This window comes from Gymnogyps californianus, chromosome 15 (genome assembly GCF_018139145.2).
Source record: "Gymnogyps californianus isolate 813 chromosome 15, ASM1813914v2, whole genome shotgun sequence".
NCBI lineage: Eukaryota > Metazoa > Chordata > Aves > Accipitriformes > Cathartidae > Gymnogyps > Gymnogyps californianus.
The window spans coordinates 12,930,082-12,945,177 of record NC_059485.1 but is presented as its reverse complement, the minus strand read 5'-3'; the positions used below and the strand labels follow the sequence as shown (position 1 = coordinate 12,945,177).

At 38.7% G+C, this 15,096-nt stretch overlaps 1 long non-coding RNA gene across 2 annotated transcripts in view; it reads left to right on the top strand.

Moving 5' to 3' along the window:
- The first annotated feature begins 236 nt into the window (after window positions 1-236).
- The window catches only part of LOC127022247 (uncharacterized), a 56,660-nt gene continuing 41,800 nt past the window's right edge, over window positions 237-15,096 (top strand). For both annotated transcript variants that reach the window (XR_007767323.1, XR_007767322.1), the window contains exons 1-2: window positions 237-341; window positions 1,524-1,555. This is a non-coding gene — a long non-coding RNA (uncharacterized LOC127022247). The remainder of the gene's footprint in view (window positions 342-1,523; window positions 1,556-15,096) is intronic.

Below are 15,096 nucleotides of genomic sequence, written 5' to 3'. Positions count from 1 at the left end.
CAGGTGTGCAGATATGCCCTCTTTGTCTGCTAATTCCAGACGTGAGAAGGGGAGAACTCTGCCAACAGGATCTTTGAAGGAAAGAGTTATATGAAAGGATACTACTGAGTGGTGAACTTACAGCATATTGATCCTCAGAATCTTGGGATGTTGGCCTTGGCCTTGCATGTGCCTCAGTATGATTTTTTTTTTTTATTAGTTTGACCTAATTTGGAGCTTTGTTTCTACAGCACTTTGATCAAGAGGGTCCTATCTCCAGAACTTTGAGCTGCATCCCCCCCAAAAGGGATTATTGTTTTGGCTGTTATCAGTGAAGAGAATGGACAGTGTTTCTGACTGAGGTGAGGTTTTGGTATTTCACTCACATCTATATAAGGTTTTTTATTATTAGTTCTAATACAGTCCATTAATGTGGTGGGTTTGGAGGCCCTGGAGTGGAAGGGCATCCAGGTAGCTTCAAGTTTGTGTAGCCTAAGTACATAAGGTATTAAGATATCAATGGCCCTGTAGCTGGTGATTCTGAGCAGATGTTATCAATGGCAGGAGTATTTCAGAGTGCTTTGTAGCACTGATAGACAACTGATGGCTTTGAAGACCAAGATCTTCAGATGGAATCTGAAGCATGCAGGAAGAAGGGAGACCTTTGCCATTGATAAATGTGAATTATCTTACTCTGATTTTACTCACTAATCTAGTGGGGAGTAATGGCTTATACAGAAAAGCAGGTGATCTAGTTCCTTCCATTCTTCTCTGTTAATAAGCTTCTGTGATGTGTGGGTTTTATCACCAACTAATAGAGAAACATTTCAGGGGACTCCTTGTTAAAATGTTGGCATTGCATCACTGGCGCCCGCCCCCCCCAGGTCATGCAATAAAAAGTTTTGAAAGTGCAGCAGAGGTGGAGATCCTAATGGCAATGTCTTCCCAACACTATAGTAGCCAACCTGGTTTGTTTTGGTGCTGCAGCCTGCATTAGGTCCTTCTGCAGACCCCTTCAGGGCAGTCTTCTGCCAGTCAGCAAAGCCAGTTAGCTTTGGAAGGTGATTGCTTGAAACCCCATCTTACAGCTTTGCTTTTATTCTCAAGGGGCAACCACATCAAATGGTAAATGTACTTACATGGTTCTTTTAGATCCAGGGTAGATTTGTGGATGCCAGACTGACACATACAGTAAGAAGTATGTGTTTTGGCCCAAGGAGAATCAAAACAAAACTTAACAGCAAGCACAAGTTAGGCAGCCTTCCAAGAGAGTCCAAAATCATGACTGGTGCTTACTGTAGCTCACTGGCCTTGCAACTCACCAACGGCAGGACACTGTACAAGTTACTGTGAGGTGGCATTGTGCTGAGGGCTACAGTGACAATTTCACCTGGTGGAGTATAACTAAAATGTTTATTTTAATATTTTGCAATATTAAAAAGCCTTCATGGGAACCTAGCAGGAATCTTGTGATTTGAAAAGTTACCAGGTTGTCAGGTATTCCTGAAAGCTGGAAAATAAGTTTTTCATTTGCTTCTTTCCAGGTGAACATTCTCTATCCATTTAATTCCCGCTGGTGAGTTGGGCTTTGTGGCTTTTTTCTTTTTGTTCTGCTGTTGTAAGTGAAAGCAAAATACTGATGTAATCTTATCAACAGTTGTAAAGCTTGATTATTTTTTTTGTTGTTGTTGTTTTTAATGATTTTAAAGGGAAAGTTCAGATAATGTGTAGACATGAAGGTGGAGTGTGGCTGTGGTAGAGCTGAATTGGAGCGGAGCTGAATCTTTGAGGCAGTGACAGGCTTTTAACAGGAAACCTGTGTGGAACTGTGACTTTGCCACATGCAGTATGAGTGGCAGTGTTTTAAAACAGGCCATCCTTACCAAAGGAGTGAACAGTTAAATTCTGACTACAAATGGAGCAAAGCTGCAGGAAAATGAATTGCCTATGTCTACTTAACAACTGTACTTGAATATTTCACGAGCAAATCAGAAATCTGGTCACTTGTAAGAAACTTCCCCTCATGGTCCTCTGAACTTGAACACTTAGCATAGCTGTTAATGTTCAAAAAACAAAGTGAATGGTCCTTTGAGGCTACACTCATTTATTGATTTTATATTTTTATAAATTTATAAATGTACATAAAAATGTTATACATGTTTCCCTTTCCCAAAAGCATATAAACAACTTTGTTCTGCTCTTGTCTGAACCAATTTTTTGCCTTTTGAAAATCTCATTCATTAGCTCAGATATTTGGATTAAGGAATTAAAGGTTTTGACAGACTTCTCTTTGTTCTAGTTCAAATATTAAAAGAAGCAGTGAGAAAACCAGTAGATCACACTGAGTAGGAAAGCAACTGCAACACATAGTCTCAAATTAATTCCCTATTTGAAATCCTTGTGATTTCCTGTATGAAACTGGGAAGGGGGATTTTCTGGAGGAAAATTACTTCCGATTCAAAAAGTCATTCTGCAAACAGCAGTTTTCTTTGTCTTAAAGGTGCTGTGAGCTCTACTGAATTTTGATGATAGAGTAGGTGACAATGTTGTTCAGTCCATGCCATATTTTATTCTATTGTAATATAAAATCCCAAAGCTTCTCTAGATTGTTAATAAAAAGCATAGACACAATATCCCTTGTACTTTATAAAGAAGTAAAAGTTTCATACCAAATAAGGCTGGAAAATGTTTTAAGCTGAAGACCAAATTTTGTTCTCACACTTGTAAGCAGCACAAATGCAGTTAGAAAACTAGACTAACATGTAGAGCAAAAGACAAATATTCTCTGCTTATCTACAGCAGAAATGGACATAAACAAAAGGAGGCAGTGCCAGTCCCTAGAATGCACCTCTTTCCTCTGGCCATGTTTTTTAGCTTTGGCTGATGCTTTGATAAGAAATGGTTATAATAAGACCTCATGCTGACTTCAGAGGGAGCTGCCATAATCCATGTCTTTGGCTTATCTCCTGTTGCCCCAGCTGGGCTGTGACCTGAACAATTTGACTATTTAATTTTTTTCAGAGTGAGCCTAGCTATGGCATTGATACTAGGACTGTGGATAGACTTAGCTGTGTATTGGCTTGAGCATCAGTATTGCCTAGACATAAAAATAAAAGAGCAGAATGAGGTGAAGCTGGATAATTCCTGCCTCTGAGTTGGCATTAGTTGCTTTCTATGATACCAGAGTCAGCTTTAAACTGCCTAACTTGGGCAGGGCTGTGCTTTGATTTTTTTTTTTTTTTTCTTTTTTTTTCTCTCATTACCGTATCCTTAGTCACAGCATCTTACTTTGAGATGCTGCTATGCATTCCAATTGGGTGTAATTTAACATTTAGATTTTTAGCTAAACTTAACATCCCTAGAGGCTTTAGAGTTTGAAGGCTTTTTTTTTTTTAATTAAAGAATTATGATGCTAGTTGAGCAGTATTTTCCCAGGCTGTCTGCTGCTGATGCAAAGTGGCACACTCAGTTTGCACATAGCATAGGGTAATGCCCTACTGAAGGAATTGCACAATTCAATAGCAGAAACTGAGGAGCACCTTGATTATTAGTCATCAGTGTAATGGGCACTATTTGAAATCTTGGCTGCTATTCCAAGGAACTACTTAAAAAAAAAAAAAAAAAAAAAAAAGCAAACATGCCTTCCCTCCAAAAAAACCCCACTGCTCCCACACAGAGAAACCCAGTTATGATATTGATAGAGTAGACAGGGTAAAAGTATTTTGACTGCTGTATCATGAATGGGTAACAGAACTGCGTTTCCACTTTTTTTTTAGTTAGACAAGCAGTTGTGTTTATTATTCTGAGTACAGAAGTCAACACACTTCAGATTTCTGGAAAACATTCAAGGATTTGTATTCTGTGCAAAAGGGTTTAAAATGAAATCTACTGCTTTTAAAAGCAGCCTATCCCAGTTCCCTGTACAGCCAGCAGTGCAGAGCAGTGGAAGCCAAGCCAGTACTACTGTGAGGGGAAAAGAGAGGGAGAAATCTCAGTAACAGAAATGCACATGCAGGATTGTCACATGATACCAATGAGAAACATCTGTGAGTAAAGAGTTCAATGTAGAGTCTTAATCATTAAGAAATGTTGATGCACAATCCCTCTGTGAAGGAGGTGTTACCTTACATACTGGAAAATAGATACACAGAGTCCAGTCGCTGAATAGTACAGCAGGGATGGAAAGTAACTCCCACTGTTTATTCTGATATTTTAACCATAAGCGCAGCCTCCTGTCAGTAGAAACTTTTCTGAAAAAGTGCAACTTTGTCAAAATGTGCATAAGATAAAGAGTAAAAGGAGAAAAGAAATGGAAAATAATGGGAAAAGTACATAATCACACATAAGTATTTGGCTTGTTTCACATGTCTTGAGCGTGTATTTGTACTACTAGAGGTGGGTAAATGTAGTTGAGTCTTATGAGAGCACCCATGGTCAGTCTGAAGTTGTGGCAGCTCTCCTTAGATCTTCACTCAGTCACTTATTTGCCTCTCTTCTTACAGGAGATAGGGAGCATTTCTGTGGGAAGTTAATTTTAATTTTCATGAAAAAAATAATAGGATTTGGACTCTAACTTTCTGCCACAGTGCCAGAGAGCCATTAAATCAATTTCTTTGGTGTCTACAGGAAACATGAGCAAGTGCAGTGATAGAAGTATGCTCAATCATTGATGAAGTCAGAAATTTTCATACCTTTTGTTTTTTATCTTACATCATTAAAAACACTGGCAAGATATATTGGGGGGGAGTCCTCTTTATGTGTATAACATGCCAGAAATCTTCCTACAGGTGAAGTTATTTGCATTTAAAAAAGCAAACAAACCTATATAGAAATGTATGTTATAAATGAGATTTCCCTAAATCACAAATGGGATGCATATGTTTGTTAATGATGAAAATTAATCCAGTAAAGGTGACTAATCTAGTAGAGTGCTTTCCCAAGGTAGTGAATGCGCTCATTTGCCATTTCAAGTAACTTGTGGAGAAGCAGCAGAAAAATCTTCTGAATGTTAGATAAATCTACAATGGACTAGAGCAGAAAAATAACTTAAGGAGGTTTTATTCTTTTGCCTTGCAATACTTCTGGACAATGTGACCAGGTAAGTTTGGGAATTTTCACAACTCTTCAGTTCTAAATTTTTTAGTTAGTGAAGTTCCTCTAACAGGATTCTCTTCAAGCTCTGCGGTTTAAAATGCAAGAAGTTCATGGCTTTTAAGAACACATATGTAATGCAATAATGAAATGCTTCTGTATTCATGTGTACTTAAAGAAGTAATAGCAAAGTAACTCTGAGGATTTGAACTTGGATTCTTGTTTCTGTTTATTGTTGTAAGTTGACCAGCCAGTGAATAGTTTAAGTTCATTATGCTGATGTATGGGATGTGTTGAGAAACTCTTGTTGTTTTTGAAACTAGGGCCCGAGTACTTCTCAAATTTCATCATCACTCTCCAAGAGAGAGCAGTAGCAGAGTTATACAGAAAATTACTGGCAGCCTGTTGTTCAACCTGAATGCATTCAAGTTCCAACAGCACTATTACTGCTGGATCTCAGTCCATATTTCTGTTTTATGGCAATGCTGTGACCTGTGCTGGTTATTCTGAGAGGACTCAGTCTGGGCCAGTTGAGATTGTTAACAGATTTTAATAAGTTAACATGAAACCAATGTTCAGTGTTAACAGATTTTAATAAGTTAACATGAAACCAATGTTCAGTGTTCAAATGATCTAGGAGGTGGAGGGAAATAAAAGATAAATTAGCAGTAACTAGTCTCCATTGCACAGCAGCTTTGAAAATCAAACTAGATTTGGACTGAGGGGATTGATTTTGGGGGGGGGGGGGAGGGAAGCAGGGGGCTTATTTTAGTTTGCCTACATCTTAGAAGAATTAAATCTATAGCTAATCAAAAGAAGCAGATGGTTGATGTTACAGTATTAAGTGGTGGGTTTTTTGCAGTTCATTATTAAGGACTAGAAATGAGATTTGCATGTGCTGGGAAAGAGAAAACATAAGAACTGCAGTACAACAACATCTTTACAGTCTTAGTTCCACTTCTGCATCTTTACAATTCTGTGTGATGGGGCTGAGTACTAAAGCCTCAAGCTAAAAGGTTATGTTCCACTTCTGTATGAGTGTGGAAGGACCTTGAGTGCCAAGGAAAGCATCTAGGACTTAGTAATGGTGGTTTACAGGGGATCACTGGTAGAAGAGAGATGGTGCCAATTAGATTAATGTTCTCAAGATTGTTTTGCAATCAAGTCATTGCCTGAGCCTTCTGATTTAGGCTAGAAAAGTTTGGCTGGACTTCATGAAAAATCAGAAACTGTCCCTATTGCCTTGCAAACCCTTGGGAAGACTGCTTAAAGAGACACACAATTGGAAGGGTGCCAACTAATGAAACTAAAGACTATCTGAAATGGAAACGGGGAACCTACTGTATATGTGCTCCTATCCAGCAGTCTTGTTACCAGACATACCCACTACTAGAGAGTTTCTGACAAGTCCTGCCTGCTTTACAGTCTAATGAAAGAAGTTTGTCTTTTAACAAGTATCTCATGTTTAGACATCCCCCATCTTCCTGCGTAAGTAGGAAGATGAAAGCTTATAATACTCCCCATGGGAAATGTCACCAGCAGTGCCACAATCTCTACCAAAGCATTTAAATGTTTTATCTGATTTAAAGAAGAAATTTAAATATAAATAATGCTATATTCTTCAGCAGAAAGAAGGTGCGATGGAACTAATAGTTTAAAATAAATCCAGTTGCTCACAGTAATTACCCAGATAGTTTATTGTCTGTGCAAATGCACAGTCCAGGGCCTGCGGCAACATCTTGGAACATATTACTTCTGTCACCCCTCATGCTTTCTTCTCCTATAGAAAAACAAATTCTAACTTTGACAAACTGCTTCCATATCTTATTTTTAGCTTTAAACACTCAATTAAATTAAAAATGCATTTGTAACACAACAGTTAAATTCAGGAGCTGAAAGGAATAGGTGGTTTTGCTTTCATCAGTATAGTAAATTACTCTTTCATTTCTATATTTCTTTACTTACCTTTCAGATTTTATAGTTCAAGTAGAATTTTATTATTTGATCAATGGAATCAAGGCAGCATACTTAGTATACAGTAACTTCTTCCAGATGATATGTGCTTTAATGAACTAGTTAGTGGTGACTCGTTCCTCTGCCAGATTTCTTTGCCCCTGGCTCTCTGTTGCTATTGTTGAGCAAGAAAAAAATAAGGCAGTGGTTTGGATACCAAAGTCTTCAGAGAATAGCAAATGGAAGATGTGCAAGAGTGTCCAAGTAGGAACTGAGGGTTGAGGCCAGAGAAAAAGCTCCAAAAGCAACTGAACTAGTAATTGAGAACACAATAAACCCTTAAATAAATCGCTGTTGGCTTGGTATCTAAATGGGGCTCTGAACTGCAAATTTTAAAAACGTAATGTTTTAAACATAGATGTATCAATCTTTGTGATTGTATTGCCAAAATAAACGAGACCTTCATAACCTGCATGTTCTAAAGGAAAAGTCAACCAGTTGCCAGTGAAAACAAATTGCAGTGTAGTGAGATAAAACCCCTAAACTCAGCACTCCCTCTCATTAAGATTAATTAGTTGCCATCAAAAACATCAGAGAACAATGTGCATAGGCTCACTTAGGTCTCCAGGGCATGCGGGAAGATTAGTGGCATATATTAAGTGTAATAATTTTCATTGAGCAAGAAAAAATGTTCTTTATCAGAACGGTGATCCACCCCTTTCTTTACATGACCTCTCTCCATGGACTCTTAAGCAGTTTCTTCCATCAGTCCTGTTCCACCTCCACTAAGGAAATGATGAGTCTTGTTCCTGTCTCTCTTCTAGCATGCAGTTGTAGCAGACAGTTCCCATATTGCAGCCAATAGCTAGATCACATTTTTCCAATATAACTTTAAAATCCATCCATTAGTGTGCATCCTGTGCTTTTGGACTATCAAAGGTGGAAGCTGCTGTGTACCGACAAGAATCCAGTTAATTTCTTAGTATGTAACTAAAGATTTTCTTTTAAATGGTTATAAGATCAATAGATCAAATTATTGCTTATTCTTCCTCTCTTTTGCCAGGTTCTTTCAGTATAAAACTACTGTATTGAACCTGTTCATCCAGATACTTAGTTAAGGGAATAGAAATGATAAATATTTTAAAACTTCAGATTTATGTTCTCCTTCATTAATTAACTAGTAAATACTTTAGATGTACTCTTCTTCCAAGTGATATGACTCATACCAAAGATATATGTTCTTCTGAAATCTACATCCGTAAGCATAAAAAATAAATTTCGTTATCAAATGGAAGCACTATGAAATCTTAGTCAAAGTTTGTCTTCCATTAACAGATGACTCCAAGGAACACTTGGCTTCTGTGTACTATTCTCCGTATTGGCTCCCCTTGAAAACAAATCCATACCAGGCTAAAGACCTGTGTGATAACTTTCCACAGGGTCAGTCTAAGTGCCTAAATATTCAAAGCTCCAATGATGGCTGTACTCTGCTGGAACTAAGGAACTGTCAGCCATCATGGGGAATGCTAAGATAAGGAGGGAAGTGACTTCCAAGAACAGACTTAACCTGTGAATAAGGGAAAAGCAACTGGTTGTGTAGCTTTCAATGACAGATCAAAACTTATTTCTATCACTTTCAAATAGCAGCTTTTTTGTAGATGCTAATTAAACACAGCAGAATTGTCTCCAACACCTCATAAAAGTTGATAGTGCTACTTTAGTTGACTGGAATATACTGTCTTAACTTCTGTTCATTTAATACAAGATGTACTGTGAAGAATTGTATAGTAGGGAATAATACACTTAAATACTGTGACTGTGTGTATTGTTGAATTCTAAGCGGCTTTATTTTCTATTTTAATTTTTTGATGTTTTTCTTGACCTAGCTAGTGTTATCTTTGTTCACTAAAACAATCCCCTATTATGCAAACATTAGTAATGGCTTTTAGATGAATGGGAAAAAAAACCCAAGCAGGTGTACAAAATATTACCAAAAAGCTGTAAATATTTCATGAAAGGAAGACAAGGTTCAACTAGAGTTGTTAAGGAACCAAGCCCTCATAGCATTAAAAATACATAGCTGTATATGTTCTAGTACAACAGCACCTGAAGTGTTCAGTTTGTAGGGAGTTGTTTGCTTGCCAGTAGTGGATGTAGAACTGCAATGTGTGAATGAAATCGGATGCAATAAGGCACGCTGACTGAAGTGATCTTTGACTTGCTGGATGGGGGTACTTTTTGACCAAGAAAAGAGGAAAAATCTTTCAGTTGAATGAAGCACACTTATATTTATGGGATTAGAGATATGGATGGAAAGTACCTCTGGCCCAACCTCTTATGTGAAGCAGGGCTATTACTGTCATTAGATCAGATCAGCTGTAGCAGAGTCTTGAAAACTGCAAAGATGGAGATGTTTCTCCTCTCCCTGCAGAGGAGAAAAGATGGCCCTGCTTAAGCAGGGGAGTTGGACCAGAGGACCTCCAGAGGTCCCTTCCAACCTCAACCATTCTGTGATAGGGGAAAGTGAAACATACGTTAATTGAAGGCTCCTTCCCTTAAATGTTAGGGAGGGAACACACGTTCACAACCAAGTGTATCATCTGTATGATTAATGTTGTATAGTGACCTCTCTGAAGATATAATGACATACTAAAATGTGTTCAGTTAAAGAGTAGGTATAGTAGTGTTGCTTATGAGATGTGACTTAGTGCTGTATGAGCCTTGAAGAATGTTATCCCTCTTGAAGATCACTTAAGCTAAAAGAATGTGCAAAGACAGACTGTAAAGTCAGAAAATCACCCAGGCAGAGAAAATGTTAATGTCATCCAAGCTGGGAACAAAAATGAGGGGGAGGAAATGGATGTTGCATGAAGTGAAGAAAGTGGTAGTTTCAGCTCTGAGCAACCTCAGCAGAGCTAACTCTCTAGTTTCACAATAATATGAGGTTATTTCTGAAAGTCAAAACTCGGGATTCAGTACAACTACATTACGTCTTCTCCCATATCTGCTCCTGGGACATGACTCAGAAAAGTCTTGAGACAGCTGGGAGAATTGAGCTGTTTCAATTATGTTCTGTCTGACTTGTTTTGTTTTTGATAACTTTTTATTTCCTATTTTGTAATCAAGAATGTAACCCTCTGCTTTGCTAGACTAAACTAATTTGCCATTTTGGATTTGTCTAGCATTAATGATAGCCTCACACAATTGTGCCAAGTATAAAGCATCTTGTCTTTTTCCCAAAATAGCTGTATTTATTATAGTGTAATAGAGAACTTGAAATCCAGGAAAGGTTCAGGAAGCTAATTCAGGGTGACTTTCCCACCAAGCTGCAGAGGTTGATTTGATAGCTAATATAACCAAGGGTTGAATATGAGAGAGAAATACCAGCTAGTAAACATTCTCGGACAAGGAGCAGGCAGAATACAATTCCTCTGACTACCACTTCATGTATTTCATGCAGTCCAATTTCTGCTTCATTGTGTAAGCCTCAGGACTGGCAAGGGTGTGCAGAAGGGGAGTAGTTGTTTCTATTTGCTTTTTCCAAAGACTTTTCAGGAGATGATCCAGTACCTTTACCTGACCTTCTAAAACACTGTAGACAGGTGAATTTCACCCATTTAAGACTAAATAAAGGAGAATTGTCAGGAAAAGCCTTGTTGGAAGGTCTGGAGGAGTAAGGGGTACTGGATGACCCCATCACTGAGTGAACCAGCCCAGGAAATAATCCTGTTCTTCCATCAGAACTGTATGTATGTGGACAAGTGTTTATACCCCTCTACGGTGTACTTCTATGTAATGTCTGTTAATGATACCTCAAGGCAAGATTAAGTAGGAGTAGTCTGGAGAGTGGAAAGAGGATGCTTAAAGAGAGTTGTTTTCACCTTCCTTCTCTTCCCTTCTTCCTTATTAAGTTTTTTGCTTATCCTCTAATTTCAAGGTATGTCTCAGTGGATAAAACCTGTTGTGGGAAATAAACAAACATGCTTACTGTTTGCCTGCAGTTGTGCATTCAGTGGTGCTTATCATATCAGTCTAGGCACCCAGTTTCATTTTTCCCTCATTAGACTGAATGTATGCTTTAAAAATTAAACATTGGCACTCAGCAGGAATGCAAATCTGCTATGTATTAGGGCTGTGGGAGGGATAGCCCTGTGGAGGGAGCCAATGTAGATAAGACGGCACTGAGTTTCAAAGTGTAGAGGAAGCACATGAGAGTCTGAGATGTGGTTAGATGCAATGAATCTTAATTTTTCTTTTTCTGAGGCCCAACCCTTCTATAAGCAGAGACGATTGAGCAAAATATATCAACAGATACAGGAATCTATTCCTAGCTTTCTGGATAAGACTTTGTATTGTTTGTTGTAAGCAAACCTGATGTTAAATGTGACAAACTTCTCAATGTAAAAGAAAAGTCCATGGGCTACAGATTGAAATCCTGATAGACAGCCTGTCAAAATGGCACTGTGAAGAAAAAAAAAAACCAGTAATTTTCTTTTTTTCTGTGTTGCACTTCTGTGGGCGTATTTACAGTAGGAAAAGAACTCACACTTGTGGTAGGTATCCTGTAGTATCACTAGATATGTTGTAATATTGTTAGCTGTAGCATTTTGTGTGTATTACTGCTGGTAATGCAAATTAAGGTTCCTGCTCTTTCCTTTTAAGAAGAAATTTAACCCATTGGATTAAAAGGGAGCACCTGGATCAGGTTAGCCTTGCAGTTACAGGTAACAGTGCAGAAGTAGCCAGTTCAAAAGAGTATAAAAGAGTTAACCATATAGGCCACTGGACTGCAAAATTGCTTTCCAAAACCATATAACAAATCCTATATCAATAAAGAAGAGTCCAAAGCCACAGACAGCGCAAGAGGATGACATTTACCACAAGTTTTTGGGCCATTGCAATAATTATGAAATTTGCTAAATAAAAATTCAGAATCTTCCTAAGAAAGGACATTTCCTGTGCTGCAGAGGACATCTGTATGTGTCTCTCAAATCCCAGCCTTAAGTTCCAGATTTGTAACCACAGTAGAACTTCAGGATTTTGTTGTAACTTCTGTGATTTTTTTGTTCTGTTTTGTTTTTTGGTGTTTGGGTTTTTTGGGTTTTTTTGTCATTAAACAGGTAAATTCTTGACTTGCATATGACCTGCTGTATGTTGGGGGCCTGTATCTATTTTGAGTGCTTTTTCTGTTTTTAGCTGCAAAAGAAAGAATTGCAGTCTATAATACTTCTCTCGCAGCACCTCAGTTTGAGTTCTGGAAACTGCATATTATTCCTGCCAGGTCATGCAACTGTAACATCGTGGCAATCAGTAACAATACTTCTGTTTGAAGTATGAGGTTTTCAGACTGTTAGGAATGCTGGTCTTGCTGCTTCTTTTAGTTATTTAACCTTTTCCTAAGTCAAGAAAAAACTTCTTGCTGTATACTGAAAACTAGTTAGGGTAGAGGATATTTGTGTAGAAAAGTGTCTGGACTGGACATGGATTTGTAACTAACTTTCAGAGTTGAGCACTAGAATACATAAAAGTGACTGAAATCTGAGCTTAGGCACAGACCCAAGCTCACAAACCAGTATTGCTTCCAGACTCTGGAGTTCTAGTATGTTCCCGAGCTCATTCCTTACCTGAGAAAGACCTTAATACCTGTGAATTCCTCTTGCCTATATATAGATATGCTTTATTTCAGAGCACTTTGATTAGTTCAATCCTGAGCTAATTTTTTCCCCCCTCCTTGATTTGCCAGAACCTCTGTAGCTTTTAGAGAAGAGGGTGCTCGTCTTTGGGGAGAGGGGTGATGTGAGGAAAGGGATTATGTGTTTGGGTTAATGAGTTATGGTTCTGTTTGAAATACCCTTAGGTGCCCGAGACCTGTGCACAGGGTGGATGGAGGTTGTGATGCAGGGCTTAAGAGATGAACACCCTTCCAGCACGGTAGTAAGAGGCACAGTGGGACACTGCGCAGAGTAAATGACACTAGGAATACTATGCGTAGGTAGCTGAATCCTGATCTTAGTGTTTGGTTTGAATATTGTCTTAGCTTGTGATGCTCCTTTGAATTTACAAAGACAGTAGCGTCACTCTGGAAATAAAAACAAATGTATTTTAAATTTGCTCTTTTTCACTGAGTGCATTGGGTGACATGTCTGTTTGTCATTTCATAGGTTTTCCTGTAAGTATTGCATTTGTGATCTGTTACGTGCTTTTGCTTTATGTGGGTAGAGCTTCTTTATGATCAGAAAGATATAGTAGGCAGCCTGGAGTTGGGCCCTCCTCTTCTAGGTTCCTCTTTAGATGTCTGTGGAGATCCTGACTCAATGCTTATGTCTTTGTCCTTTTCTATTAAAACCAGTTGTCCTGCACTTTCTCTACCAACACAAATCTTGATGTACAGGGAGCAGTAGTCGGTAATTTAGGGGATCCAAAGGGAGAAGTTAAGATTGCAGAAGCATTAGGTTATAGGATTTGTCAATAAAAGTAGGCCTATCATCATAGCCTGTCAGTATAGACTACTGAAGAGGCTCTATTTGGTTATCTAATGTGTGTATGCATAATTGTACCACTGACAGTGCTATCTAGAGGCTAATTTTGATTTAAGGTTCTTCCAGTGGAAAAATAAAAGATCTAAAAGGTTGGTTTGCTTGACAGACTATGGTTAAGTGATGTGCTGTTAGGATTTGCATAGGAGTATATAGGTAATATGCTGATGGAGATTGCTTTGCCTGAAACCTTCTAGTGGTATGTACTGACTCACTGTCTCATCATGCTGTTAGCAAATGTGCAGGAACTTTAAGGGTATGCTGTGTTTCTTGCCTAACTATTGCATATCTAGCAAGGGTCATCTTGCAAGCAGCTTTTATCAAAGGGAATATAGGTAAGAGTAAGTTTACTTACAATGGGTGGGTAAACAGGAAGGAGAAAACCCTTGCTTAAGAAAGGGTAACTTCGGGCATGCCAAGATCTGTGAGGCTTCAGACCTGGAAGACACAAGTAGACCCCAAATAGTACAAGGGGATGGATTCGTGATATGGCTGGTTTTTAAGCACAATCTAGGGACCGCCTATAATACTGCTTTGACAAACCAGACACCTCATTTTAGGGCTGTATGTGTTAGCAAAAGCAACTTCACTTAAAATACATCTAGATTCAGTCTCACTGCTGCTTCTCCAGGATGATGACATCCAAGGGGTACAGATATCCACTGCCACTTGGCAGAAAGTCAACACTGACATTGGGGAGAGCGGGCAATGCTACAAGCAAACGCAGAGAGTGCTCTGTTACTAGCTTGCTTGACCTGGCTGCTGCTGTGGGAGTGCAGACCTGACGTGTTCCTAGCCAGGCTCCCTACTGAAGCACAAACCTCTTATTAGCCAGGACTCTGCATTTCACCTGTAAGCATGACCTAGTAGCAGTCCTGTGGGCAGAGCTGGAGGGGAGGCAGAGGACATCACAAGCCCAGGCCTTGGGAGATGTGGAAAGCTGCCAGGTTCTCACTGCTGCTTGCTCACCGGTGAGTCACAGCTGGGTGTTGTCCTCAGGCTGGCAAGGCTGCATGCTGTTCCAGTTTGGTCTGAGGGCAGCCCCAAGTAGGGAATAACTTTAAGGGCAACGACTACTGACTTTCTTTTTTCTTCTTCTTTTTGTAAGCTTTTAATGCTCTGTGTATTTGGGGTTTCCTTTTTATTTTCAATTCTAGTTTTCCTGGTGTACGTAAAATATTTCTCCTCTTCCTGCTTTTCATCTCATGAATTAAACATCATCTTTTGTAACAAAATTAATATCCAGTTATAAATTAAGATGATACTTGAACAGCAGTTTACAGGAAGAGCACTCTTCTTTCTGAAATGAGTAAAACTTCAGGAGTGTGGGTTTTTGGGTGTAGAACAAGATTCTAGTTAGTGGAAGGTGTGAAAAGAACACCACTTGGTTTAACCCATCTCAGTTGTGAGTGTCTTTCCTAAAAATAACCAGATGTTAATAGGAAATAATATTTGACAAAATGATAATAGTATACATGATGTAATAGTCATAAAGTTGAGTCTAACCTCAAGATCCTGTCTAAGTGAGAATAACAAA